This window comes from Cyprinodon variegatus, unplaced genomic scaffold, assembly GCF_000732505.1.
Source record: "Cyprinodon variegatus isolate N-32 unplaced genomic scaffold, C_variegatus-1.0 Scaffold990, whole genome shotgun sequence".
Taxonomy (NCBI): domain Eukaryota; kingdom Metazoa; phylum Chordata; class Actinopteri; order Cyprinodontiformes; family Cyprinodontidae; genus Cyprinodon; species Cyprinodon variegatus.
The window spans coordinates 92,842-103,962 of NW_015151443.1; the positions used below are offsets into that span (position 1 = coordinate 92,842).

Sequence of the window (11,121 nt, forward strand, 5' to 3'; positions counted from 1 at the left end):
ATATCACATATATCACATATATCTTTCTGAAGTTTTATCAAACCCTTACAACTTTTTTTCCTGAATAAAACTGCAATAAATGTTGTTTTGAAGCCACTTAGGCTAGACTTGGGCTCTAAAGCTTAAAAGGATATACCGTATTTCAGCATATTACATAGGAGTGAGTGCCTGCCTCAAATTACTTATTTAAATAAATCCCTGGGGTTTTATAAATATTTGTAGAAGTCCAAGATAATCTGCAGTTACCCGAAGTGCCTTTTAAGTTAGGTTTAGAAAAGTTATTGAGTAAATTCTAGGTATTTTGCTTTTGTTCACAAAAGTTTTCTTTTGTTTATTTGTAAATATCTACATTTGAAATGCTCCATAGCATAGTTGAGTGTTGATTAAAGCACTTTCCAGAGGAAATCTCTGTTGCTTTCTGAAGCTCAGTTGAAGCCTTAAGCTGAAAGGAGCGTAATGACATGTTCTTAATTGTTGAACAGTCCTTCTGCTTGTGATGTAGAATCCTATATTAAGGATGCTAAATTTCTTTTCTTTTTTTTTTACATTGTAATTGCACCCATTCATTAGACTAGCAGCAGACAGACGCTTTCAGTTGATACGCAGCCAGAAAGGTGCCTACAGATTACTGTGCTGCAGACATACCTGCTTTATAGGTAGTCCTTAAATAACAATTGCTCAAATGGACTCAGGTATTATATGTGAAAAAGTCAAAGGCATGAAAGGGTTTACAGATGGCTCATTGTATCTTGTGCCATAATCAGTGTTACCCTTGTTTACTTTAAACAAGACAGTTGCAGGTGGGGTTTTATTTTGAGCTATATATTTTGCATCCTGACTCCAGTATGTTTCCATGGAAGGTTTTGGACACAAAAGACATTGATTTTGAAGTTTGAAGCACCAGAGAAGCAGCCTAGGAAGGGTTATCTCCTACTTTAATGTCACCTTCCTTTTCTTTTTCTATCAAGGCAGTGGTCTCAATAAGTGTTTAGCTGCTATTGAATATAAATGTAATTAGCTGTATCCTTTGCCACACAGCCACTTTTATGCTATTGTGACACATTTGCTAAGAAATAGTCGGATGTTTTCATAAAGGCATGCTTTATATTTACTACTACCAACTTAGACATTGTTGCTGCTGTATAACACTATATTTTAACAAAATAAAATATAATGTTTCCTTTGTGGAAATGCAATGTATTAGAAGTTCCTTGTCCACGAGCCAATGCAAGGGAAGATGTTTTTTTTAATCTTATTTTATTGAGCAATATCTTGTTGGTACAGATATATTTTATTTTTGGCACAATAGAAAATTTGGCTCAAATTCTAGTATGCCTATTATCTTATTTGAAAAATATCTTTTAGGTGTTTGTGACAAAAAAACAAACAAAAAAACTAATGTCTTCTTTTAAATTGTGAACTCATACTGTAGGTAATTTGTTCTTATCTATTTGGGCATTACATACATGTTTTAAAACAGTTTCAGTCTGACAACTCCCAATTTTACAAGCTAAAGTGATATAAATATCTTAACTCAAAGTTTCATTTTCCATACAGCCTGCAGTCCTGCCGCAGGGAAATGGCAATTATTTTCTCTTTTGGTTTCTTACTGAAATTCCTATTTCTAAATACTATTGTTAAGAAGATTTTATGCTTGGAATTAAATAAATAAATATTCTTGGTCTTTTTTTGTCATTTAATAGTCTGCAAATTGCAAATGACAAAAGCTTTTTTTTTTTTTGCTTAGCTCAAATGGTCAAGTTAAGATGAACTCAAATGCTGTTTGAATTAAGTTTTTTTTCCCACCTTTTTACATTACATAAACATAATAATGGTTTATCAGAAAGTTAAAACAGAAGAGTTCCACTCCCTACTTCAAAGATAATGTAAAATGTTGAGATGAAACTGGAATTCAAGTCAATCAGTTCTATACCGGTTAAAAATAACTACTGAAAATTAAGTTGTTTGAAAAATACTGCTTAAGCTGAGTAAATTACAATGTATTTGGATTTGGTATTCTTTGTTGGTTTTAAGGCCTTTTTTTTGGGTTATTATTCTAAGAAAAGTTTTAAAATTTGTTTTTCAGTGTGTTTGGATTTGTGTGTGTTTCATGCTAGTTTTTCAATCACAATTGTTTAAAAAAAAAGTATAATTAAAACTTTTACTGCAGAAGCACAAGAGCTGCATGACATTAGCGAAAAAGCAGTGATCATCTGTCCGAACGATCAGTTAACTGAGTTCACTATATAGTCCCCGCTCTATATAGTGGTTGAGGGATTTAGGGGTTAGGGCTGATGTTCGGGCACAGTAAGCTTCTATGAGCTATGAGAACAGCAACTTTTAAACAGAGCATTCACAAGGGGAAATGGGCTTGTGCATGCTCTCGCATCTGTTTAATAGGCGTTCCCTCTCATGAGCTGGTACATGGTTGTGCATGTGCTTTTTTTAAGTGGAGAGCGTGGGCCTTTTGCTTGCAAGCTAAGGGCAACTGTTGCTTAGAGTTTTACACATAGGTGATGACAGTGATTTCTAAGCTGTGGACTTAATGTACATTAATAGTTACCTTTCATGTATCCTTTATGTTACAAATGCATCGTTTTATGAGTCACACTATAAATTTGAATGTCCAAAAGCAAAAAAAAAAACAGTTTTCTTTTTTTTATTTTTTTACTTATTTTCCCACTATGGTCTTCACAGTAAAAGGCTGATACAACAGTGATAGTTGAAAATGCTTTGGTTTTTTTATTTAATATTTAGTTATGGGCGAACCTCATCCTGCAAAAGATCTGTTAGATTTAACTTTACAAACTGGAAAACATTCAGTGTTTTTTTTTTTTTGGTCTTTGATAATCAAAACATGTTTCTATGTTAGAAATAAATGCAAAAGCAGTCTGAAACAAAATAATGCTGTGTTTAGTGCGCAAGTAAAGAGTTTCTTCACTCCACCTATTACTTCACTTTGTTCAATGGAAATCTGAAACACGGATCCACATACAGTATATGGGCCTTATATGGACATATGTGCTTTATTTTTTTTGGGGGGTCAAACAATCTCAAATAGGAAAATAAATAAATAAATAAATAACATTCATGTAAAAAAAGATGTTAATTCATAATCTGTTGGATTTTCTCTTTATTTTGTCTTTGCCAGTTTTAAAGCCAGTTTTGGCTGTCATATAGGGTCTTGCATTTTTCACCTGACGGTGCCATCTCTACAAGTAATCTAAAGCTATATATCATCCGACTTGGTCTCATAAATGTTAAGCTGTAACCACTTTACCTCTTATTGGTGTGCATTTTAAAGTATGATAACATCTGTGCAGATTCATGTCATTATCAATACTCTGCTATGTCTAAGAGTATTTTACTGTTGATTTTGTAGTTTATTGGTTACTGGGAGATCAGCCTCTCACTCTTGACCTTCTTTCATTCAAACTGGTCTCCAGGGCCTGGGCGAGAGTGGTGGCGAAGGGGGGTTAGGATGCTGCTGTTAAGTGAAATTAATCAACACCCTGCATCATAGCTCAACAACTTTTTTATGTGTGAAGCCTAAATAATGCTTTGGCACTTTCCCCTGCAGTGTATTTTTTCCTCAAATAGGACAAGTCCTTCTGTGCATTATTTGTGATGATATATTCTGTTCAAAAAATGCTAAAAATCAGCAGATGATTTAGGTCTTTGAAGCTGTAGGGAGGGGTCATCTTTGATTACTTGTTTGAGGAAATCAAATGATTGCTTGTTTGAATTGATTACTAAGGCATAAGTGGGCCAAATTAGCACTTTGCATTTTCCTCATACCATTCTTGAAGTGTGACTGTACTGTAGTCATATAGTTATATGAAATTTAACTTTTACTGATACTGCCTCCACATCTATCTCTCTTCTGGTTGCCAGGAAATTCATTAGCTGTTCGACAGTTGGTCTCAGCACAGCCAGATTTAAACTGAAAGTTTAAGAGCTTTTAAGACAGTCAGGGTCACTGTTGATTCCGCTATCAACCACAAATACCTGGAGAAGCTCTCAGGAGATGGTCCTTTTTTAAACAATTTGCTCTTTCTAAAAATTGGATTACACCATGGTTTCACAACATGGCATCAAATACAATCCTATCAAACCGTCTCTAATCATTTAGACATAGTGACCTGTTCTAGACCCAGAAATATGGGACAGAAATTAGGTTTAAATGGGGAAACACTGAAATGTACACAGCTCTAATCTAATGCAAGATTTAAACACCCAGTTTTATAATGGCTGAAGACTTTTATTAATTTCCCTGCATAATAGTTATATTCCTAATTTCCATTTTTCATGGAGGAAGTTGAAAACAGAATACATGACCTATGTTTAATCTACTTGAAAAGCTGTTCAGTGGTCTTCCCTTTTTTTTCCCGGATTAGAGATCAATATTGAGATTGCACATTTCAGATTCAAGCGCACTCCTTTCATTATTGATGCAAGAAGAGCAAAACAGGAAACAGGAAGAGGAGGTGCAGTCATAACAGTTCTTCAGTAAGATACACAGTGATGAAACAATTTGCTTACAAATCCAATTGATATTGAGATGAGCTTGATGTACATCCAGTAGTTCCATGTTCCAAATCTTCAAAAAAAAAAAAAAAAAGTATTTTTTAATCCATGGTATGGAATGCTTTGTCTATTTGTTTTTGCCTGCCAGTCGATTAGGTCACCTTTTTTTTTTTTTGACAAGCACACTATAATAGCCCCTTGTTGGATTTTTAAAATATTCCTCCATAATTTGACAATATTTCAGTTTTCCTCATGTTGTTGTGTTTTGTATTGTTTCTCAACACAGTTCCTGAAACAGATCTTTGTATTTGGAGAAAAAATGGGATGGTTTCACGTTGAGGTCACACAGTTGGTATAAATCACAGCCGTTTTCCCCTTTCCCTTCCTTTTCTAACAAAGAAGTTCAAATCTGTTTGCAACTGTGAGACATAGGAGCTCTTAAGCAAAGCGGCCTGTCTGTGTTTTGCAGCAATAATATTTCAAGCTCTTGTCCCCTACGGCCATAACGGATTCAGTCAAATTCATGTTAGCAAAGGTCAGGTCCATCTGGGTGCTGTTTACATTCTGTGGTAGTCTCTTTCCTCAGCCATCCTTTGCTGAATGGTGTCTCACACACACTCAAAATCCTACAGTCTCGTCTGGTTACAGCCTGCGTTCCAGCCAACCTATAATACTTGGCATGTGAGGAATTTTGCACACTCCATTAAAAATAGAGATGGACAAAAGAGCAATTGATTAGACTTATCATAGTCGCTTGCTTTCTATGTATTTTAGGTGTATGTTCCTGAAATCTTTTTATTTATTGACACACTATTAGACTTTACCAGCTTTCCACAATAATAACTTGTGTCCTCTGTAATCCCAATGAATACCTGTAAAAACTAGTCTCTTTTGATTTTACAGCATTAATTCTTATTTTACTGTAAAAAATAACTGCAAAGCAAGGTCTGTAATATCACAGCAAGACAGTAAAGAAGGATTTCACAGCAGTCAACAGTATTATTATTACAAGGAAATACTGTATATAAATACATAACGAGAAATTGACAGTACCTGAATGAAAGTCGCCATTTCCTTCTTCCAGACTGAATGGAGAAAGTGAGCAACATGCATAACTGTTTGAAGAACTACAATAAATTTGTTTTTATATAAGAATATTATGATTACTTTCAAACAAACATTTATCTCATATCTCATAGCATTTGCTAATAGTATATCTGGGATGAGGCTAGAGTGAGGTTCCAGCTTTTGTTTTTTTTTGTTTTTTTCGCACAATGGCCCGAAAAGGGCAACAACTCGTACAGTGTATGTCTGGCTTAACTGCTCTGTTTTATGTTCAAGTAAAGTTGCTGAGCACAATTCTCCTCTCATGAGTTGTCTTCAAGCACCTACTGTGTTTTCCTGTGTTAACTGAAGCTAATAAAATTAAAAGGGCTTGGGTGTCTTTACTTGGCAAAAAAAAAAAAATGTATGGTGAAGATTTGTTAGTGGAAGACCCAAAAAGTAACATATCTAGTAAAGTTTGATGTGGGAAAAGGCTCAGATGAACATCTTGATAAACGCTACCTGCAATACAAAATCAATTTGAAACAGTAACCATCTTTACTCATAAACAACTGCTTCCTGCTGAAAGAGACTGAAAAAACAAGAAGAGGTTAACAGTGGACCCTCATCTGAGCACCCTTTTAAGGAAACGATTAAGGACTTTAAGTAGGCATCATAGTTTTTTACAGCAGCAGTAGTTGCCGGGTTCAGTTTGAGAAGCAGGACTTTTTAAACACAACTTTGCACTATGAACTTTTCACACAATGCTGTAGCGTGTGGACTCATTGTAATGTTTGAAATTGACAGGAGTGCCTGACCCCTTAACCACATTCCCTCATGGCTCTCTCTCCAGTGCTCACTTATCTTGCCATGTAAGCCTCATTCAAATCCTCTTACTGGTATTGTGATCCAGCTGACTGAATTGTTTAATGTGACAGGTTTTTGAAGCTCCAGTTTCTGCACAATTCCTGCATTTTATGATGTCAACAACAGCTCAAAACATGTCCGCATGGTACCACATGGCCCATCTTGTTAACTTGTCTCACTCAACAGTAAACACATGGAATGATCAACAATCATAAGAAAGAAAATTAGTTAGCTGAAAATCTTTCTCATGAAATACCAGACCTGCAAACCTTTGCTGATCTCTGTTTTGGAAAAGCTTGAGTGGTTTGGAGCATTTAGCAGCTTAGCATTGCAGACTGCAGTAGGTGAGTTCTTTGTTCCCGGTACCCAATACCTTTAGTCTGGCCAGGCATCTGAAAGTTCCTGAAACTCAGAGAAATGCATGCTGTGTTTGCAGCAATTTGGTTTTGAAGTTAGCCACCAGGCCCACTTAGACTTTGGTCAGTCTGCAGAATCTGGTCATTAGCATGTGGCTTTTCATGATGACATCTCTACCGATGTGATCCTCAAGAGAGTCTAATGGAAAGAGACAAAATCCCTGTGAGTTGGGTGTTTTCTCCTCAAGACACCATGGCGGCAATATCTCATGCCTCTGTAGGAAGGTCTTGGAAAGTTTATGGGATAATGGAGGATTGCAGAAGTTGGAAAGTAAAACAGCAGGGAAAAAAACTAGTCTGTCCAGCCAGACTGGATTACACTTTAGTCTAGAAAAACTTGACTTAGGCCAGATCCTGCCGGACCAATCACAGGTGGTACTTTATGATGGATGACTCCCAGTGCCAGAACTACCCATAATGCAGCAGCACCTTTCTGCTAGCATAACAACAAGCTGGTAACCGCAAAAAAGCAATGTTGCAAGGAAAAATAAGATCGTACTGCAAAGCACACCTTATATTCTCAGATTATTTTAGGAAACTGGCAGAAATCGTTCATTGGAGATTTTTTGATGGCTTGAAATATTTCACTTAATAAAAACTGGAGTTTTTGAGTCACACCTATAGATATCCGATTGGTTTTCACCTAATGGGGCTTACCCTGTCAGTCCCGCCTTTTAAATCAAACGGCACCAGCTCTTTACTAGACTAATACTCCGTGTACTAGTCGAGGGAAAACCTGCATCCTCCTACCCCAATGGTTAGGTTAATATCAGCATGGAATTTATTCCCCAATGTCCAAAATTAATATCACGATTTATGGCCCATCAACTGTATGTTCAAGCTTGAAAAAGTTAAGTGTAGACAGGAATTTGTTATTAGAAAACGTTCTAATTCCAATTTTTCTTTTATGCTGGCAATATAAGAGTCAGTCAGTTTGAAATGCAGTGCAACAGTGTGCATTTTAGTGTACTTTTTAAACTGTGTTTGCATAATGTGTAAACAAATTGCTAAGATGCCACAAAGGACTAACATAGAACTTAACTTAGCGGCCATTTGGATGTGGTCTGAAGGAATACATTTTATCAGGCATTAATAGAAATAAAAATAAACAGAAGTTAAAATAGTAAGTAACCTTTAGTATTCCAAGCCATTACTAGTTCTTACTTGCTTTGTAAATATCCCACTGATTCTGAAAGTAGACAACTGTTGCTGTCTCTCCTGACAATGACAGCTTCCATTTAAAATACAGTTCTTATCACTACAACTTTGTATTTTTCAGGACGTTTCACTGACAAGAAAATCAATATTTCTTTAATTTTCTAATCAGGCACTCACAGGTCAGCGTGAAGTAACTAAGGCTTCCTCCATCTATTTTAAATAAAAATAGAACTTATACCATATTTATTTGATCAACACCTCAAAAAAACAACACAAGGTTTGTCAAATTGTTTCACATCAAGTCAAATACAAAACAAAGATAAACAGAATTAAATGTACAAAAAATAGTAATAAACACTAACAAAAAACAGAAACACAATATAATCTTACAAAGATGTTTTAAAATCATGAGCTCAAAAAATCTCCTCCGAGGGAGGATGTGTCATAGCCAAGAAGGCTCGCTCCAGAGCTTTGGGGCCACAATTCGGGAGTACCACGTACTTTTCTCTGTGATTTAGGAACCACCAATCTAAAATGTGGAGCTGAGGAAACTACATAAGGTTTAGGGGTAAAGTATGTTGGGCAAGTGTGCCATCCCAAGGCCAACAATAGAGTTAAAAACAAAAAACTGATCCTCAAATAAATGAGCAACCAATGTCTCACCCTCAAATTGAAGCCATAACAGTTAGGGCTTTGCAATCTTCCATAGGAATCAGGACCCCCCTTGATGCATAGTTGATAGTAGGGTACGTAAGTGAATGCGAATTTAAACATATACACACGATACATCCCAACATAAGAGAGGAGACAAAGCTGTTTTTAAACAAAATGGAAGATAGAGAAAATAATGTTGACAAAGGATAAAGTAGGGAATACTATATTATATACGCTCTATTGGTAGCTTTAAAAAAAAAAAGCATTTTAATTCAGCTCCAGAAGAATTATTCTGTCGTTCTACCTCAAGCGCAGACGACGGCTGGCCACCACCTCCTCTCCCCATTCCGCCTCTCTGTCTACCCAGCAGGCTCCTCTGATTCATCGCTTTACTCCTTTCATCTTCCGCTGTTATCTTCTGGAGGCTAGTAGAGAGAGTTGTAGCCTCTCTCCCCTCAGCTATCCTGGTAGATCTCTCCCTGGCAAACTTTGCTGTCTTCCTCCCGGCCTCTCCTATTTTCCCCTGCCCTCAGTGCACTGTCTGCCTGGTGGATTTATAAGAGCTACCGCCATGCTCATTTGATCCTCCTCAGTTAGTCTCTTCGGCTAGCACAGGCCAGACATAGCCTCTCCTAACTTTTGTGCTGTTTCCCCGCTGAGCTTCTCCTGTCTACCACTGTGCTCCTCTGCTCTCCTCCTGAACTAGCACTGGCAAATCCCACTCCTCCAATTTCCCACTGTGGTTTTACCACAAACTTAGTTATGTAATTTAACATCAACCTCTGTTTTTAACCCCTAAATTGGTAAATCTTTGGTGTGTGAAGTAAAACCACAAAATATTTCATTTATTTAACTTAGGAAAATAATAATTTTTATGCTAAAAACCCTTTAACTGGCAGATTAGGTCACTTCTTTACTCATAGGTGATGGTGCATTAAGGTAATTGAAAAGCTGTCTTCATGAGAAGACACTGATTTCTTCGCTCTCACAAAGGTTGGGTTTTTTGGCAAGGTGCTCAAACCATTGATGTTCACAAGCAACAAGTTTTGACTTAATTCGTTGTGACAGGCAAGTTAACATTAATCATCACTTTAGCAACTATATCCATCCACTTACAAGCGCCTCAAGGAATCTGGATTGACCTTTGAAAGAGGTTGAATATCAGCATGCTTTGTGAGCACTGGTAGGCTGGCACTGGTCACGCAATCGAATTACTCCACACAATAGACACTGCATGGGCTTGCATTCTCCAGACCTATACTAACACACCCACACACACACCCCCACACACACACCGCCTTTGCCCCAAAGGGATGAAGACATAATAGGGTACATCATCCAGTCTGACAACAAAACCCAGTGATCGTACACAATTAAGAGCACCTGATTGAATTATCTAATAGGTCTGACTCCAACCACTGAGAGCATTTTGCAGTCACCAGATCATAAATATTAGATTTGGGCTTTTGCATGCACTGAAGCAGTGACAGGGAGTGCGCCGTTTCAAGGAGCACCTCCCTTCCTCTGTCCACTCCTCTCCCACCCTTCCACAGAGCCTATGATGTAATGCTCTTGCTGCTGATAGAGCAGCCCGCTCCCTTGCCTTTTTTTTCACATTTTTCTCCCCTCCCCTATCCGATCTGCTTTTGCTGGCGCTGATCTTACCGGCGGTGATAGTGGCTGTGGATGCATGCGTGCGGTGCCGGCTCAGCCGCATCCTTGAGCATCTCTTGGGCATCTCTTGGGATTCCCACAGAGCTTCTTCTCTTCTGTCACTACTTGCATGAGAGAACCTCCAACTGACCTTGTGTTCTGCTGAAGAAAGGTAATTCAACTGAGTAAAGAAACAGGGTATTACCTGAAATAAGAGAGATAAGATTGAGAGTGTTAGAGAATGATAGACAGTAGCTTTTACTGAACATTTAACTGCATAGTAAATTGTTCTGGTTGCTTAAAGCGTCTTGTCGCCTTACTCCAGGATGCCATAGCAATTGCTCTGTCAGTGTGCATGCATGTAGTATGGTGTTCGTTTCCATGGTAAAGATGAGACAGATCCCTGTGCTGGCATTGTGGAGAGCTGCAACTACCTTTAGTGTGAAATGATTTCTCACCTTCTGTGCAGTTAATGACTGATTTGATTTGTCAAAGATCTTTACTCTTACAGTAGTTCAGTATTTGTTTAAAATCAGTGAGTCAGCATTAGGTTGTATTTTTATATTACTTTATTAGAACATATGGCTGACTTTGACCTGCCTGCTCTACAAAAAACTGGGCATGTACAAGGAGAGTCATGTAGCAGTACTCAACGAAGCTGTTGTCATTTTATGCATCTAGAATTTTGATAGATTTAGAGATGATGACCAGAAAATGTGGGATGCTTAGATGCTGAGTCAAATATCTTTCCCTGACTGGTAATGTGTCTGGATACTAGGTATGGTCCTAGAAAAAAAAAAAA

The 11,121-nt window shown here is 37.4% G+C and overlaps 1 protein-coding gene across 1 annotated transcript in view; it reads left to right on the top strand.

Annotated features, from left to right (window-relative positions):
• The first annotated feature begins 10,354 nt into the window (after window positions 1–10,354).
• LOC107100592 (semaphorin-4B-like) overlaps window positions 10,355–11,121 on the top strand; it is a 64,453-nt gene continuing 63,686 nt past the window's right edge. Inside the window, exon 1 of the mRNA XM_015399136.1 lies at window positions 10,355–10,491. The gene's annotated coding sequence lies outside the window, so the exon portion shown is untranslated. The remainder of the gene's footprint in view (window positions 10,492–11,121) is intronic.